The sequence below is a fragment of the Pleurodeles waltl genome, chromosome 6 (assembly GCF_031143425.1).
Source record: "Pleurodeles waltl isolate 20211129_DDA chromosome 6, aPleWal1.hap1.20221129, whole genome shotgun sequence".
NCBI classification, from domain to species: domain Eukaryota; kingdom Metazoa; phylum Chordata; class Amphibia; order Caudata; family Salamandridae; genus Pleurodeles; species Pleurodeles waltl.
In genome coordinates this window covers 159,948,865-159,968,837 of record NC_090445.1, presented here as the reverse complement: position 1 = coordinate 159,968,837, position 19,973 = coordinate 159,948,865, and positions in this window count along the sequence as shown.

Genomic DNA, 19,973 nt, shown 5'->3' with positions numbered 1-19,973 from the left:
GCACAACATGCATTCAGGGAAAATACAAAGAGCCATTCTGTGCCTCACTTTCTCAAAATATTTTTCCTAAATATTTACTACAAAATTATCAGTGTTTTTAACAACCTGTGCAAAATACAAACATATCAACTACAGTAATATCATCAGCAAAAATGTTGTGTAAACAATATTATTGAGTACAAAAATATGCACAGAAAACATATTGTTGAGCCTCAAAATGAACAAAAATAGCCAAAATGTTGACAACATACTGTTTACAATAATATAATTTAAAATATATTAAAGAAAATGATATATAGACAGCTAGTTAGATAGATAGATAGATAGACTCCTACAAAAAGATTTATAAAACAAACTTTTAAAAAACTTTTAGACTTATAATGTTATGTGTAACAAACAGCCAAAAACAAAAAACAATAATAGCTTTTAAACTAATCACGTCCAAAAATAGAACAGTTAACAAACAAAACGCTCAACTAAATGCCAAGAGGTATAAATACAAAAGAAATCCAACAATTAAAGTTGATGCACAGCTGCCTCATGAGAGAGGAAGTTCCTCTACCCAACAGAAGCAACGTCAGCTCTACCGAAAGTAAGTACATGCACATTTATACAATGTTGCCTAAACAATATGTACCACACACACACACACAGAAGCACACACTAACACATATCTACAATTAAAAATATTATCTTATGATATTCCCTCAACAGCTACATCAAGAAGAAATTCGGATTTAAAGTTTTATGAAAAGGATATGTAAATTTGACAAACATTTAAACTAAATTACATGTAAAATCTCCTAAATCGGTTAGCCTATTACACTAACATTATTTGTATCTAATGTAAATCATTCAAAACTTCTGCCACTCTGCCACTTGTCTGGGTCCAAAAAGAGGTGGCTTTGTGTGCAAAATAATGATGGACTGGGATGCAGGCTGAGTAATTACTAATGTCCGTGATTAATTTAAGCATTCCATCCATCACTTTTTTGTATAATTCTGTGCAATGCTGTAAGTATGACGGGTATGCCCAGAAGTGAGTCCCATGTACACTGCACCTCTGGAACCAAGCTACACCAGACTGATGAACCCTAATAAGCAGGAGCATATCTTCAGGAGAGGTGGTTGGGGTGTGACACCCCTCAAATAAATACATTCTTGGCCTGGTAGTTGGGACTGGGAGTACTGAGTCTGGTCTGCTATATGTGTCCGTTTCTTTCATTCTAAGCCAAGAATGAAACAGTGACCTTTGATGTAAACAAAAGAGAGAGAGAGAGATACATATGTAATGGCTGAATTTCTAAATGTGAAAACAGATAACCTGAAATCAATACCAGATTCCCTGCTTGTCCAATCTGTGGGATCATTGACAAATATTTTCTTTCACAGAATCATTTTTCCTTATCATACATAAGCACATTTTTAAATACTTGAGTTCAGGATGTGTGCTGTACGGGCACATTTTATGTTTGATTTAATAGACTGTAATGTTGCTCCATCTATAATGAGAATCTAGCCACATTTATGGTTTATATGACTAATGACTTGCTTCTTAGTTCACTGATGGTGTCATCATTTGGGGATGAGCAATGAATGTTTTAAAAACTTACTTTTAATAAATTCCCATGCGGTGATATAATCTGGGGTACTTTGGATTTTGAAGAGATAGTGTGACACCTTTAGATTGTGGGTCTGATTTAGATCTTGGCTGTTGCGCTCCCGAGGATCATCTGTTGTGGACTTGAAAAGACCATCAAGTCGAAGGTCTTCCGCCAGCCGTATTTAGATGTATTGTGGCTGAACCAAAGACCACCATGACAGAGTCCACTCCGTCGCGCAAACTGCCTCCCTGCCCTTAAGTTAGATGTTTAGAATGCTTCAACACCCTTAGCAAAACAGATGTATCCCAACTTGACTCCACAAAATATCTTGTTTCATACCAATTACTAGCATCATGGTTGTATCTCTCTTTTTAACAAAGTGCAACATGTTTAGTAAGATTGTGTGTTGTTCCCCAAGGATCATCCCTTGCATTTGCTCGGTCTCTTGTTTTCTATCAATGTATGTTGTTGTTCTCCCAAAAACAGGTCCAAAACGCATCTATTTGCACAGAAAGGTATAGTGTTCGTAAGTGGTATTTTCACCTAATGACATCATACCCGTATGTGTGTGTACATATTGCAAATGTGTGTTCATTTCCACATTGAAATAGATCTGTGTAACTCACTTTTTAAACAAGTATTGTCTATGGTGTCAACGGATTACTACAACTACCATGATGCCCTGTTTTTGTATCTGCAAAACAATAGTTCAATGTAATGTTGCTCCACCTTCCTTTACTTCCATATGTGCACACATCTCAAAAACGTATGCATTTGACAGTCACCATGTCATGTTATGGAAATGTCACTTCTTGTGTATTTCAAGCATGTTGACGCCTTCTCATAGCTACATTGAAGTGATGGAAATGCTTCAAAGTCTTCTGAATCCAAGATTTCCAACAATGTATTGTGGCATGCTGAATAGATGTAGTGGCCACACACAGTTTACTTTGCACTGTTCAAATGATGACCAATGACAGTTTTAATTTTAAGTTCACCCACATTGATTTCAATGTTTTGTAGTCTGCTAGGTCGCAGAATGGTCCAGTACTCCAATCTACTCACCACTGTGTTGGGTTGAATATCTGCTACATGTAATGTACAATTCTGAAAAATCACTTCTGCATTTCAGGAAATCTCCACAACATCTGCACTGGAGTTGTCATCTGTGTAAATAAGGCTGCATGTGTAAAATAATGAAAATAAAACAAAGGCCTCATCAGTATATGACTCTGTTTCTACTTTTTAAGGTTAACCCATTTGTAGGCAAAGACAAATAAAATGCACAAACTTTATATCAATAACATATTCTCTGCATTGTTCGCAGATCAAACTCCCCGGGCCAGTGGACTACCATCTGCCAGCCAAGACACCTCTACTCCAGACCAGGAGCAAGCCTTGAATGAGGACTCCACTGCTGCAGGTCCAGATGATTGGGAGTCAGCTTGTCTATCTGGTCTGTCTGGCCAGACAGCTTCAGTGAGTCACACTCGGCCCACACCTACACCTCCCACCCCAGCTGCAACACCATCTCAGCATGAGGACACCTCTACTTACTGTGTACCTAGGAGGTACATCCCGATCCTGTGCCCCCCAGTCATGGTTGCTATTGAGACAGCACCAACACTGTCTCAAGTTATGCCAGGACCCAGTGGGACAAGGCACAGTTCCTCAGTGGCACAGGACAATAGGGGTAGGGGTCATAGGAGGGAATCTGTGGGCCAGCAAAGTGAGGCCACTGGCATCTTTGTCATCCAGACCACCATTGACCAATTCTTGGGAGCAATACAACAATCCCAAGATGCAATGGGCCAGGTTGTAACCGAGCTCTGGGAGATCAAGGAGGTTCAGAGGGAGCTAATCTTGGAAATATGCAATCATAAAGAAAATGTTAGCTCCCTGACTGGAGTGCCTTACGACATCTACCACCATGTGAGCAGGGCTATTTCCATTCCATTTGTCCCTGTCTGTGGTCCCTCTATATCTGGGCCAAGTGCACCACTGCCAGTCACAGAGAGGGAGGCCACATGAGGAGGCTGTTCCTCCCCAGTACTGGCACCTGTGCAACCCCCTCCTCCGTGGAGGGGATGGTCATCAGGACCATCAGGAGAGGATGGCAAGACTGTCACCACCACCACCTCCAAGAGACACAGAGCCTAATTTCCTCCATTTTTTCTCTACCATTCACTGTGTGGGCTATTTCACAGACACACTTATCTTTTCTGAGGAGAGTTGTATTTTGTACATTGGACTCCAAACTGCTTTTGACTCTACTACTATACTTTCATCCACCATGAGAGACTTCTTTTTTATTCACCTTTGGGTTCTTTTGTGTCATGCAAATAAATAATATGCACCTCAAACTACAAGACTCTTGTTGGATTTATTGTGGCATTTCATTTGTCATATCTGTTTTCCACCATCATATTGTCAAATGTTTTGAATATTTATTTGCTAAGGAAAATTATAAATGAAAGAGGTAATGTCATACCTATTTCATTCAAACAAAACAAAAACAATCCAGAATGTATTGGGAACATACATATGTAGCTAACAAGTCATTGAAGAAATCAGAGCAGAGTTGCATAAACCACGCATAACCCCATTCAGGAATGGACGCACCACGACCTTGACACCATGGAAGAAAGGGAACATTGCATGGTATCAAATTAAATAGACAAACTATCATTGATGCAGTTGGAGCCAAACATGCTGCCCTCATAATAGGAATCCTACATCAATTACACCAATAGTCTACACATAATGGCAGTAACAAACTTTGAGGCCACATGACCAATACAGGACACATTGGCAGTATTTGGTGCAATTACACAACCACCCTTCAGTGGTGTGCTAAAATAAGGGCTATCAACTATGAGGAGACACATCAACAGCTACCTCCACTGAACACAAATTGAAGATTTAGCCAATGTGAAGAAAGAACAGTATGCTTGGGCTTGACATACACATGTGGTTTGAGCAAGTTAGGTGGCACATATTGCCTTGGTGCCACCATCACACAGAAAACAGGTCTGATACAATCACCTGAACTTCCATTCTATTAGAGTGCAAGTTGTCTCCGTACAAGCTCTATCCATCCATAGTGGGTGCCTGTCCCAGAATCAGCACATATTCAGATTGTACTTTCAGCAACAACATATCACTACAAATGTCACAAATTTGAAATGACAAAATGAAGATGACATGGTGAAGGACCTGAAAGTAAATAACAAGGGATAATTAATTATTTCACATTTTAAATTTGACTCAAATGACAAGTTAGGAGGACACACATACTTAGCACAAGCAAAGTTAATCTATGGCAAAAAACACAGAAGTCAATATAGGGAAACTGATCCACTAACATCTTTGCTTTGGACTTTCCTGAACTGACCATTCCTACAAAATTACCCTTGCAGCCTGATATCTTATCTATGTTGCAAGTTGTTCTGACATTGGAGGTTACAATTTGTAAACTTGCAGTCAGGTCAAGAAGTGGTCAATGGCATCTTGACGTAGGTCATCTCTTTCTTCTTCATCACTGTCATCTTCTTTGTACATTTCAACATCCTCACCTGTTGGCTCTTCACGGTCACCCTTCTCTCCAATTATAGGCAGGGCAATGTTGTGGAGCATGCAGCAGGCAAAAGTGATTTGGCACACTTATCGGGTGAGTAGAAGAAGGCTGCACCGCTCTTGTCTAGGCACCTAAACCTGGCCTTCACGAGCCTCAAAGCACACTCCACTGGCCTCTGTTTTCTTCCAAAATTCTCATGGAAGCGAACTTCCCCTGGCGTTGTTGGATTCCTCAGAAGTGCCAATAACAATGATCAGTTAGGAGTTAGGATGCGCTACGTCTCCTACATGGAAGCAACACATCAATAGATTAATAACATATCAAGACACTGTCCCTTCCTAAACGAGGATTCAGTCATAAATCCTCAAGTCACATTATATTTGCCAACAAGCCAGGCCCTCTTCGGTCCAAGTTGTGACATTTGCAGGGGTATGGTGCTGTTCCATAGTACGAATAAATCATGTGTTGACCCAGAAAAAGTGGGAACACACTTGAGATGCATAAATCCAGTAAGCAGACAACTTGCACATTGATTGAATGGAAGTTCTTCAGATTGCGGTAGACCTGTTCACTTGCGTATGGTGGCATTAAGGCAACATGAGTGCCATCTATTGTTCCAACCACATGTGGTAGTCCATCCAAAGCATACAATTCTCCCTTCACGGTGGCCAAATCCTATTGACGTGGGAACTAGGTGTAGCTGATGATGAAGGAAGCAAGGACGTTTTGTAGCACACCACCGAAAGTTGGTTGGGACATGCCCACAGATACTGCCACAATGTAATGAAAATTACCAGTGGTCTTAGTTTCACTATTGGTGCTATTGCTGTTGTATTCCTATTGTGAGGGAGGAGATCAGGCTCCAACTGCAGACAAAAATCCAGGATAGGTTGCCTACTTAGTTGAAATGTTTTAATTACATCTCTTTCCTCCATGGTGCCAAGGTCTGGAAAGGGGTGGAACACCTGAGGCCGTTGTCTCCTACCCATGCCTGGGTTCAAAGGTCTGCATATATGGAAAAGAAAATATCAGCTGAAATGGTCACACCATACTTTGACCATCAACACACATCTTAAGTCTTGGTAACATTAGGAATGTCATTGTGTAATACATGTACACACATTGTTATGAAATGTTTGGAATGTCAAAAATCGTTTTTTCAACTTTCTTTCTTATTTACTTAATTATGTGCAAATAATACATTTGAAATGCATTATTTGCATTTCAAAATACCATCAATGGAGATATTACTTCCCCCGTGGCACTATCGATGTCAAGCACAGTCACAGTTTACATTTTATTGTGTCATACCATGCCAAGAAAAGTGTAATTTGTATCTGACATTTTTAAATACACTAGCCGCCATTTTGAGTGCTGGTGACACACTAACAATTCAAAAATGCCCAGCTTCACACCCTAAAATGGCAGATGTCTGACCTTGTCTTCAGGACATTGGCTACCCGATGGCCATTGGTGAAAGTTTCCTGCGTAGTAGGTGGTACCCTCCACAATGGTCCCTGCTATAGGCTAACATGTGTGATGGCTATGCATATAAGCCAATGGCTGTGTCCATCTCCGTCACAGATTGCATCCGCCGTCTACTTGTATGAGATGTGTTGAAAAAAAGTTGACTTGCCTCCTAATACTGCGACCAAAAAGACCTCCTTGTTTTTTTGCTGCTGCTTACGACCTCTGGGAGCAAGGATGTCGGGGAAAGCAGTTGACAGGACCCCTGCCTTCAGCACAGAGGAGCTGCAGCTCCTTGCCAGGGACATCATGTCCATGTTCAGCCAGCTTTATGGGACCCCAGAGGTACAGGTCTGAGTGGAAAATGTTTGTCTAACTTACTTGTTTCTTTCTTGGCCACAGCCTACTTTGCCCCTTTTTGTTCATGGGTAAAGTGTTGTGATTGGAGCGTAGTCAACTGAATGATTTTGCTACGGACAGCATTTTGTTTGCCACTGTTAGAAATTTCTGTGCATGGAAATGTAAAGTCACCAGAAAGGAGAAGCTGTAATATCTGTCTATGTAACCCACAATTCCAGTTTCATCGGACAAACTGCAGGCCCCTTATTACCAGTGACCAGTAGACAGTGTACCAGTAGTATGAGTGACAACATACAGCCAATATCAAAATAATAGTAATATTAAGTGGCAGATTTTTTTTTTTAAGAAGTGGAGTTGTATGATGCTGCCCTGTCAAATGGGATTACAGCCCATACTGTGGAATAGGATGCTCTGTGTGATTTCATACATGTCCTGGTGCCATATGCAGGCAAACATATTTCCTGGGCTGCAAGTTCAAATGCCACAGGCTCTCAGGCATCCATATAAGTATGTCCCACTCCTGCACATACTTGTTCATACATCCACCAAATCCCTGCTCTCGCTGACATATAGCTGCCCCGTCTATACTGCCCTTAGTCACTGTATGTGATGCAAACCATGGGTTCCGACTCTTAGGAGTATAGGTCTGAAGGCAATGTAGCTGTGTGTCAGGTTCTGTGTAAGGATTGTACAGGTTGTTTAGCCTGTAGCAGCTCACAATGATTGTGAGTAATCAGGAGTGGGTCTCACTACAGGAACTCTTACATTGCCCTGGCCTAGATGGTGTTTTGGGCGTGAATTGGTAACATGAGGAGATAAGACAGTGTTGAGGGTGCTCAAACAAACACTGCAAATCAGTATTTCCTAGGAACCTCTAAATGTTCTAGGAAACAAGTTACTGTTTGGTGCATGCATGTGAGCGATGCTACAAAACAGTGTAACAGCACTACCGAAAAAACAAATCACTCAAAACTTCTCTTCTTGTTTTTTTCCATCATCCACACAAGTCAATGCCCATCAAAAGCAGGAAATATTGAAGGTCATCACTAAGAAGATGCGGACCGTGGGGTCCATAAGCGGTGCAGCCTACATTGTTGGAAGAGGTGCTAGGACCTGAGACCCTTAATGCAAAAGTCTGCAGAAGGCCAGCTCGGGCAGTCGTCCCAATGATCCACATAGGTATGCTACACCCTGACCTCTCCTAATGGCCGGCATATTTGCGATGGCCTACTCAGAGCTTTATGGGCAGTTGAGAGCCCAGCAGCAGCAATAGGGGGGAAAAGTTGCCTGTAGTTATCTTTTTGTTTAACCTTTTTAATTTCCAGCAATGTTGTATGGCATCAACATGACGGATGACATACATCCGGCTTGAAGAGCCAACATGGCGGACATGTATTAGCAGAGCTCCGCTATACTGCCTGTTCATTCTGCTTAATTCGCTGCAGTGCGGAGAGAGGGGGCTCAGCAGAGACGGGGGGACCTGGGGAGTGCGAAAATTAATATTGCTGCAAGCCTCCTTGGCACGGCACATGGGTGGCCCAGAGATCCAGCAGCAGCGGCGTGGCCTCCAGGGCGAAATGGCATGCAGAGGAGGGGATCGTGCAGCAGAGGGCCTGCGACGGCCCTGAGACCGTACAGCTGACAGGAGCAGTGCGGAGAGCGCCAGGGGTCCTGCGGAGTTGGCAGCTGGGCCGCAAGGGCCGAATGGAGCGTGCTCTACAGGGCCCCCTTCGGGTGAGGTGAGCAGCGCCTGCCTGGGGTGTGAGCCGGGGTCAATCAGGGTACCCTGGAATGGGGGTGCTGCCTCTGCTGTCAGGACTAAACATGGGGACCCCTTGATGATTCGAAGGACCCTCGAGACTGCATTGGCTGCAAGGGGGGCAGATGCAGTCGTGATTGGATCTGCCTCGACAGCGCACTGAGCATGAGGCTGCGGTGTGAGCCTTGTGCGTGCAAAGGTTGAGTTGCTGAGATTGGATGCCGCGGATGCTGCCTGGGCCCGTACCTACACTGAAGCGCTATTGCCTGATGAAATGAGGCAGTAGAACAGACAGCACGGACCAGACATTATCCCCGACTAATGCTACTCCCAAGCTACAGAACGCTCTATAGCAGCGGATATATCCTGCGCCAGAGGAGCTTGATACTGTGAGGTAGCCTCAGCTGCCTTTTATCACAGATGTTATGCTCCCGTCACCCGGGCTCTGACCTGACCCTTGTGCGACGGGCACTTCGTTAGGGGGTGCTCAATACAGGAGGCAAACACAAGCCATAACAGATAGGTCACGTTACCTTGAAGATGACTTCAGGTGACCAGCCATGGGCCGTCAGTGAACTGGGGGGCTGCCACCTGTACCTCACCGTAGGGGATCCCGCTGTGTTCGATGGCCACCATGGATGCTATGGAACGACACAGCGCATTAGAGGACAAATTAGATGCTGTACTGCTGGCCATTGATAACACGCAGACCTCTTTGGAGTCTAAAATTGACACGGTCTCCTCTGAGCTAAGTCTCCTACATGCAGACCATAGGAAATTGGCAGATAGAGAGACATTTATGGAACGAGATGCCCAAACGTTACCGCAAAAAACACATAGCCTGGAAACATCGCTGAAGGAGCTGATAGACAGAGTGCGACTACTGGAGCAGCATGCAGAGGATGCAGAAGGCAGATCCCGCAGAAACAATATCCGACTGGAGGGTCTGCCTGAGGGAGCCGGGGGACATGATTCTGTGCAGTATATGGAGAACTGGCTGTGAAATGCACTTCCGTCAGGCGCGTTCTCCTGCTTTTTTTCAATCGAGCGAGCACACATGATGCCGACCTAGCGGCCTCCGGTGGACGCTAATCTGAGACCGCTGGTGGTCAGATTTCTCCACTACTGAGATAGAGATATAGGGGGTCATTCTGACCCTGGCGGTCATCGACCGCCAGGGTCGACGACCACGGAAGCACCGCCAACAGGCTGGCGGTGCTTCCTTTTGTTTTCCGACCGCGGCTGTAAAGCCGCGGTCGCCCAGCCGGGTCCGGCGGTTTCCCACCGGATTACCCCCGGCTGGGAGAATCCTCCAGCAGCGCCGCCATGGGGATTCCGACCCCCTTCCCGCCAGCCTGTTTCTGGCGGTTTTCACCGCCAGAAACAGGATGGTGGGAACGGGTGTCGTGGGGCCTAACTGGGCCCCACCATGATTTTCACTGTCTGCTTAGCAGACAGTGAAAATCGCGACGGGTGCAACTGCACCCGTCGCACCCCTGCAACTCCGCCGGCTCCATTCGGAGCCGGCTTCATTGTTGCAGGGCCTTTCCAGCTGGGCCGGAGGGCGCTCCTTTGGCGGGCGCCCGCCGGCCCAGCGGGAAAGCCAGAATGGCCTCCGCGGTCTTTTGACCGCGGAGCGACCAAGTGGCGGTTCCCGTTTGGCTGGCGGCGCCTGCCGCCAGCCACACTTGGAATGAGGCCCATAGTATTAAAGAAGACCCGTTCAATGATGGAGGTACGGATGGGGAGCGCCAAAGTGATGTTCTTCCCCAACTACACCGTTTCTGTGCAGAAGCAACGTCATAACTTCCTGACAGTGAAGCGGCGCCTCCGTGAGATGGGTTACACTTATTCTCTCCTCTTCCCGGCTTAGCTCCGTGTGGTGACTGCTAACACCACACATTTTTTTGTTACCCCCGAGGAGGCATGGCACTGGCTTGAGAGTTTCGATGGTGGTGCCAAATCTTTGCTAAGATCGGAGCTGCAGAGAGGCTGACCGCACGGAGGCATAGTAGGGGACAGCGCAGGATGAGCACGCTGGAAGTGGGGAACCTACCTGCAGTCCCCGACCTGGAACAGAGAATACAGGAAAGGCATAGTACACTGCAACAGGCGACTGCACTCAAATGCAGAGCGGTGCAACAGTCCGGAAGCACAGGGCTCCCACTCCTCAGATGGGGAAAGTTCTGCTGTTACATGGCCCTCGATGCAGAGCTCACATAATCCACCAGATGTCACCCCGCAGACGTCAGACATTCTCCTTTGAGCTCAACTGCCCGCCAGCCTATGGCTTGTCTCTCCCTATGAACACAATTGTCATTAATGTATAATACTTCTTCTGTAGCCAAACGCACTGTACCATTTACAAGGTGACATATGTTTGACTCCAGATGCTACTGAGTTTGGTAGGCCCTCAGCTGGTTGTCCCTACCGGGAGGATACCTTTTATTGATTTAGTTGTTATGAACTGGTTTGGGCGGACACAGGTTCCGATGTACTGCTCTTTTGGTATTCATTATGACATGGTTTCAATATGTTTATTGTTGTTGTTTGCTCAAATCCCATTTCAGCTCTAGGCGACACATGAAGGCACTCACCACACATTGTTCAGCCCATTTGCACATCACATGGCCACAGCCAGATGTGTGGCAACTTTGTTCAGCACCATCGTTTATTGGTAATATGAAAGATGGTGCGCATTAATGTGGTTACGTGGAATATACGTGGCATGCACACTCCTGTGCGCAGATACGCAGTCTACTCCTATTTGAAGCGACATGGTAACCATATTTCACTGTTGCAGGAATCACATCTAACGAGTTCAGAAGCAGACACACTTAGAAGAAAATAGCGCAGCCAAGTGTACTCCACAAACTACTCATCCTATGCGCGGGGAGTACTGATATGGATCCGTCCGGGGGTTACATTCCATCGGTTACAACAGGTTGTGGACACAGATGGTCATAATGTGTTCGCCCACAGCCAACTGAGTGGCCGTCAAGTTCTCCTTGGCAATGTATACGCTCCCAATGTAGATCAGGCTACTTTTCTAAACAAACTCCGTCAACTGCTTGCGCGCTGGGGTGACATACCGTGGCTGATTGGGGGAGATTTCAATTGCGTGTTAGATACGTATCTGGGCAGATCCTTCCCGCGATTAGCTCGCACCACTGCCATATCCAATGCCCGCTCTCTTGTAACCTGGCTGCACCACTGGCAGTTGACGGACGTTTGGTGATATTACAATGAGGAGGCCAGAGTGTACTCCTTGTACTCGGCACCGCATGATCTGCATGTGTGGCTCAATAGGTTACTCTGCACGGCCGCTCTGCTTCAGGCGGTTGTGGGGACGGATTATTTGGGCCGTACTCATTTGGATCACAATCCTCAATACCTTCAGCTCGACTGGGGTGGGTCTACGCAATCCCCTGTTGCTATGTGGAGAATGCAACCAACTGTGTTGGAGGACTCGGCATTCCGTGAGTCGACAGGCCAACAGATCATTTGTTATTTTGAGCTAAATGCTGAAACTGCAGCCTCCCGTTCGATAGAATGGGACGTGTTTAAGGCTGCATTAAGGGGTCACTGTATAGGGTTCGGTATTGGAGAACACAGGCAGCTGGACCGGGAGGTGTCCGAGATAGAGCGACAGCTGTTGCGACACGAGTCGGAAGTCGTGCAGAACCCCAGTGTCCTTTCCCGATTGCTAGGCGTGCAGAAAATCCATGCAGAGCTCCTTGAGCGATTGCGATGCCTCAATTACGCGGCACACTACTTGCCCCCTTAATAAGACAGGAGACCACCTCTAGCTCAGTGCTATCTATTCGGACGTTGTCCGGTGATTTATTGTACACAGAAGACTTGATACATGAGGCATTTCATACTCATTATGAAGCTCTATATGCCTCTATCTCCTCTACTCCCCTACAGGTTGTGGAGTGGTTCCTTGCAGGAGTGTCTCTGCCCCGGATTACGGATGAGCAGTGTCAGGAAATAGATGATCCTTTATTATTGTCTACGACACAGGAGGCCATTCAGTCACTTGCAAGTGGAAAGGCGGCTGGCCCGGATGGGCTGCTGGCTGAATTTTATGAGGCCTACATGGTCCAGCTGGCCCCTCGGCTGCTCGCTCTATACAAGGAGTCCTTGGCACTAGCGTGTTTGCCTAATATGTTACGAGAGCCCATGTTAGTCTCCCTTCTTAAGCCGCATAAGGACCCCACTGATCTACACTCCTATAGGCCGTTTGGCCTTTAAACACGGATTATAAAATATTGGCCAAGGTGATTGCAACACGCCTAGCCCCACTGGTGCCCCCCTTGATACATGAGGACCAGTATGGCTTTGTACCAGGTTGCACAACGTCTCTAAATCTATGTACATTCTGTTGTGTACTACGGTATGCTCCCCAACATTGGCCACAGGCGTGTTGCTTGGTGATTGACCTGGAAAAGGCATTTGACTCATTGGAGTGGCTTTACCTTTTTCCAGTACTGCCGAAATACGGATTTGGCCCTCACTTTATACAATTGGTGAGGCTGTTGTACATGTATCCATTGGTCCATAGCAGAATGAAAAGCTTGGTGTCGTCCCCCATACGAGTCAGAGATGTCCACTGTCCCCCCTCCTTTTTGCTCTTGGAGTGGAGCGTTGGCAGCTGCACTCCGCGAGGCAGGACGCAATTGGGGGATACCACTGGGTGATGGGACGCATGTGGTCTCTCTGTACGCAGGTGACCTTCTGGTGTATATTAGAGTATATTAGAGACCTGGCGATTTTTCCTAGTGTCTTCATGCCTCTTCTTAACGAGCATGCAAGGGTTTCTGGACTGCAAGTTAATTGGACCAAGTCCTGTATTTTCCCACTGTCATTGTAGCTACAGATATTGCGTGGTAGCCTGCCACATTAAGGTACTTAGGGATACAGGTATACCATGCACAGTCAGATTTATTCGATGGGATCTTGACATGTACCATGTCCAACCTGCTTCGCCAGATGGCATTCCGGAAGACATTGCCATTGACGGTCATGGGCAGGGTGGCTCTTGTTAAAATGATAGTGCTACCTTGACTATTATATTGCTTCGTCAACCTACCTCTCTATATTCCAGTCTCTTTTTTCCGGTCCATAGAACGAGAAATGCATAGATTAATTTGGAATACATCCTGCTGCAGAGTGGCCCTCTCTAAGCTTTATCGCCCATTGAAACAGGGTGGTAGAGCGCTGCCAAATCTAGAACACTACTATATAGCTGCGTAGTTGCAATGGGTGGCCCGTTGGCTCTCATCGAAGCAGTTGGCTGGCACGGCCATGGATCTTCCAGCCTGGCCACAGAGTAAGTTGCTATGCTTATTTCATCCCTATTCTAAATCCGCAGCACCAACCCCTAAACTACTGAATCTAGCATATCGTTGTTTCCGCAGATGTTGTCCTCAACAGAGACACCGTGTCCTATGCACCAGCCATACCGTTGTTGGGAACACCACGTGGCACATGTGACACGTCGGCTGTGGAACTAGCAGCTTGGCATGCGGTAGGAATATACACACTATGAGACCTATACACTGATGGCAACCTCAACACTCATGGTGCACTGATGGAGGCCACCGGACAACGTCTAGGTACCTTTATGTTGTACAACTCCCTTAGACATACATTGCACCAAGCATGGGGAGACCTCACAGAAGAACCTTGTATGCACTACACACTACAGTACCTACATGTATTTGGGGAAGGGGGGCATTTAATACACTGGATAGCAGACTCCCTACGTCGCCATACAACTGGCTCGCTTGTGCCCCTCCGAAGGAAGTGGGAGGGAGACAGGGTGACAATACTAGAGACCCCCACATAGGTATCTTGCAATATGCGATTTCGCCTTATTCAATATTATGTCACACAAAGGGCATACCTTACCCCCGATAAGATCAATAGATATTTCAATCTTGTGGATGCGGCTTGTCCGCGGTGTCAGTGCTTAGGAGCGGACTTACTACACATGATGTGGTCATGTCCCGCCCTGAGTCACTATTGGACCTCTGTCCATGCACGCTTGATGTATTCTGTGGGCCGACCCTTACTGTTGACATGGGAGGCGTGTGTCCTGGGATTGTTTCCTAGGGGTAAAAAACTGAAAGCAACGTCCCGCTTTTTGGATCTGGGGTTGTTAGTGGCCAAACGCCTTATAACTCGTAGATGGCAATCTTCTGAGCCACCAGCCTATGAAGCATGGATACGTTCACTGGCTATCTGGATGAGGGTGGAGTGCATGGCCCTCCAGCGCGAGGTAGCGTTGGGACTGCAAAAATATCCCCTTGCGGCGTAGTGGGAGCTAATATTAACAAACCTGTGCATGCCGCTGACACCAGCACTTTCTTCACTTTGATTTCCCGGAAATTGGTGATGGAGTATTGGCAGCATCCACACTCAGTTCAACATGCTACAGACTGTATATGTGACTAACACAGGGGGTCATTCTTACTTTGGCGGGCGGCGGAGGCCGCCCGCCAAAGTAACCCCGTCAGAACACCGCACCGCGGTCGAAAGACCGCTGCGGTGATTCTGAGATTTGCCCTGGGCTGGCGGGCGGCCGCCAAAAGGCCGCCCGCCAGCCCAGGGCAAATCAACCTTCCCACGAGGACGCCGGCTCAGAATTGAGCCGGCGTAGTGGGAAGGTGCGACGGGTGCAGTGGCACCCGTCGCGTATTTCAGTGTCTGCATAGCAGACACTGAAATACTTTGCGGGGCCCTCTTACGGGGGCCCCTGCAGTGCCCATGCCGTTGGCATGGGCACTGCAGGGGCCCCCAAGGGCCCCGCGGCACCCCCTACCGCCATCCTGTTCATGGCGGGTTTCCCGCCGCGCTCCGCCGCCATGGAGGATTCAGAAGGGCAGCGGTAAACCGGCGGGTGACCGCCGGTTTACCCTTTCTGACCGCGGCTGAACAGCCGCGGTCAGAATGCCCTTCGGAGCACCGCCGGTCTGTCAGCGGTGCTCCCGTGGCCGGTGACCCTGGCGGTCACCGGCCGCCAGGGTCAGAATCAGGCCCACACTCCCTTCAGATGCGGGGATTCTGGGCTGATTGAGGGCTACATGGCATAGATGTGTGAGGGTGATATGCTGGATGTTTATAAACTGTACAACAACTTTACTGAATTCATAATGTGGGTGCTCAGATTCATGTTGCCAGCGACTTTGTTTCCCCCCCTTTGATTGTTGTTACAACTTGTTATTGATAATGTCTAGATGGGTCAGATGTATTATTACTATGCAATATGTTGTGTTAACATATAAAAGCAATAAAGAAATATAAATAAAAATTTAAAATGACGGTTGACATACATCCAACGGACATGAGGATTTCTGGAGGTGTAAGTTAATGAGACAGTGTCCGATGCTGTAACTGGTGTATTACTCTGTGATGAAGGTTGCCAATATGCTCCTCATCACAAGCCAAGTACTGTTTTGAGCAGACACATGGTTGTATGCAAACAAAGGGGTACCTGAATTTTCTCTATGTCATGAGAGAAAGTCAGACCAAACGTGCCCCATTTAATGATTGGGTCAGGTGGGATGCGCTATCACCAAATTGAGTAGGTCATGTAGGTCCTGTTACTAGTGACACAGCAAACTGCGCACTTATGGCACAGTTGATGTATCAGACTTAACATTGGTAAGTTGGTGCTATAACACAATGATAATGAGCATCTGCTCCAAAAGGACTGGAAACGTGTACAGTGGCATCATTCCTTATCTGGAACATGTTTCCAACCTGTTTGTACAGCACATTTCGATTGAGTTAATGTAGACAGAAGCAGGTTGGCATGTCAGTAACAGTACATGTAAGGCAGTGTGTGTGAAACAAAGTAAAATTGTACCAATATGTATTGATTGCAACAGACAGGAATGTGTCCACATTGTTGACAGAGTTACACTTCCCCCAAACAACATTTTTGTGTCCTTAGTTCTGTCCAGATGAGAAATCAATGATGGTGATTAATGTGATACTTAAAAGGACATTTGCAGATGGAAGGTTACTTCACATAGATGTTGTGAAATCTCATCTTGAGAAGTCAATTTCAAGGCGAACACATGGCTCTTTTGGATATGTGAATATTTTAGTTCTGTAGTGCAGTGGGTTAGGAATGTCTCAAGGTGTGTGTGTTTACTCTTGCTGTTGAAGCCCTTTGTCATGGAGAGGACTGCAAGTGGATAAGAGACAAAGGCATACATAGTATAGGAGCTAGCATTTGGAATGTCTAGACTATGAGCAAAAGTTGTGTGATCAAAGTTCATGTCCAATTGTGTTTCCACAGACACAATCAAACTGTTGTAGCTGACTTTTCAGCATCATCTGGGCGATGGTGACAGCAGCCACGTCAGTATAGAGGAATCTGTCCACTTTGGCTCGGCTGTGGACACAATGGACACTGAGGGAGTCAGTGGCACAGAGGGTGGGGGACTGGCATGGGGACTCAACATCTTCAGAAGCCTCCAAAGAAGACCAGTGATGAAAGACCCTGGAGCGACCCTTACACCTGCGTCATTGTCTGCCACCCACATTTCTATCTCCACCCTCCCTCTTGCTCCCCCATGGTTGGCCCTAACCACCCCCCTAAAAGGGGTGGCATCACTTTTGCTGCAGGCATCTCCCCCCTGCCCTCGGAAACCAGGCTGCACTAAATCAGGAGGCTGACGATCTTTTAAGGACGATCATGATAGGCCAGACCACTTTACTGAATGCCATCTAGGGGCTGACTGGCCAGAACACCCAGATGGTGGCTCACCTTGATGGCATTGATGGTGTCCTGTCTGGCCTACAGCAGTCATTCCTGGGTTTTGCATCCTCTTTGAAAGCAGCCTTCCACCCACCCCAACCTCGTACCGAGACTCCCACCCTTCACAATCCAAAATCCCTCCACCCAACCATATCCTAAGTACACTCATAGATTTGCAAACACCCACTGCAACAACCACAAGCTGCACATCCTCACACAGACTTGGTAAAAAGCACAGACACACATATGCAGATACCACACACCCCACCACCACCACTACAAGCATACCTGCAGTTAGCACACCCACCACACCACAAACACACACTCCCACCCCCACCACACCTGCAGACACCACACCCACCACGACACAGACATCCACACTAACCACCAGCACACCAGCAGATACACACCCACCACTACACCACACCCACACACACCATCAGCACACCCACAGTCAGCACACCCACCACTACACCTACACCCACATACACCAACAGAACACCCACTACTACACCAACACCCACACACACCAGCAGCACACCCACAGACCCCACAACAACACACAGCACCTCCACAACAGACACATCCACACCGACAGACACTGAACACAAGTGCTCATGCTCACCTACCCAACAGACACCCACAAATAAACACAAATTAAAACATACAGCACATACACCAGACCTTTAGGCACCTACACCTTCAACAAACACATCCACAATAGACAGAGCCACTCCCTCTACCTCTCAATCTGAACTCCCTGCCAACCACCCTACCCATTTTCCTACCTTCTTTTTGCCTTGGCCCTGACCCCTTCCACATCCCAAACCACCCCTCCCAGACGTCTCTCCACCCCTTCCACATCCAAAGCCATCCCTTCCAAACGTAAGTCCCTCCCAAATGTCTTTCTACCCCTTCTAAATCTCAACCCACCGCTCACAAACCCAAACCCACCCCTACCACACCCAAACATACCCCTCCCAAACCCATCCTTCACAAACACAAGGATCCCCCTCCCAGTGACATCATTGAGGTGTCTGCTCCCTGTCCCATGCACCCACACTATGGAATACAGGCCTAGTGCCTTTTTGGTGTTATATTACATGTATTTAATTTACTAATGAGAGAATCATCTCATTTATATAAAAATATATATATTTGGATAATACCTTTGTACTGGCCTTATTCAATGAATGTTACTAATTGTTTGCTGATAATGTTATTTCAACTAATGTATGTGTCATGCACTTACTCTAATTTGTGACAGTGACCAGCACAGTTTGTGGATTTTAGTTTTTTTTTTTTAATTGCATGCATTAGTGTTGTACATTTGTGATGGACATGTTTATTTTTGTGCAAACATTCATGCTGTTACCGGACACTTTCACAAAAATTAAATGTGTTTCTTGTATTGTGACTGGGGAATGCATGTGGGATTATTTTGACAGGATGTGTCAATGATATGCACATATGCATTACACAGGGAACCTAACACTTTACAGTTAAGAGACATCTAATGTTTGTGATATAGAGCACACACCAAGGGGGCATGTGGCCTTCATACATCTCTGCCATGTTTGCAGTTTGCAGTTTAGTGGTAAAATCAATAGTACATTCTGTGTACACCCAGTTGTAGCATGTTGTAGGATTATTTAGTTCCTATTGGGTATACTGTTAATGAATTTGAATTTATTGGGGAATTATTGTACACATCTGTGTGGACCCATTACTCTTCGTGATTGCTGTGACTTTTTGTGTAGGTGTCCATTGCCATGAAGGCAGTTCGTACCAGATTGGTGGGTGCTACTTATATGTTGAGGTGTGATATGATACATTTAGTAAGTATAACAGCATTGTGCATCCTTAAGGTTTTGTTTGCAGAGACATTTAGACCTGCATGAGTACAGAGCTACTGTGAAGCAACAATTTGGGGAATGACAGGTATGTCCATGACTTACCTTCTGTTTCGGTTACAACGGGGTTGATTTCCATCTTGGCCCAGGAGGAGGAGCAGCAGCAGCGGCAGGACTAGTATAACCGGGTTCATGGTGGCAGAAAAGGTGAAAAAGCGTAAAAAAGGTGAGTTTTGTCCTTTTATCCTTCCCAACCTGCCAACTCAGGGGTGGAGGTTTAGCCACTACACTTGCATCGGTAAGAATGCACATCCTGATTGGCTCAGCTGTAAGAAGGGCTGGTGTCCCGCAGCAGACGCTTTAGCCTATGGCGCTGTCGACGCATGTTTCTTGACTGTGACAGCAGACCATAGCGGGATTTCACCTATGCTCCAGCTGACATCTAAATAGGGCAGGAGGACCGTCATGGTGGCCAACGGGTTTTCAGATAGAATAGCAACAGCAGGACTATGACCGCCAAATCTAAATCAGGCCCTATGTTTGTTGTATGGTATTCATGTTAAACATTTTCATTGCT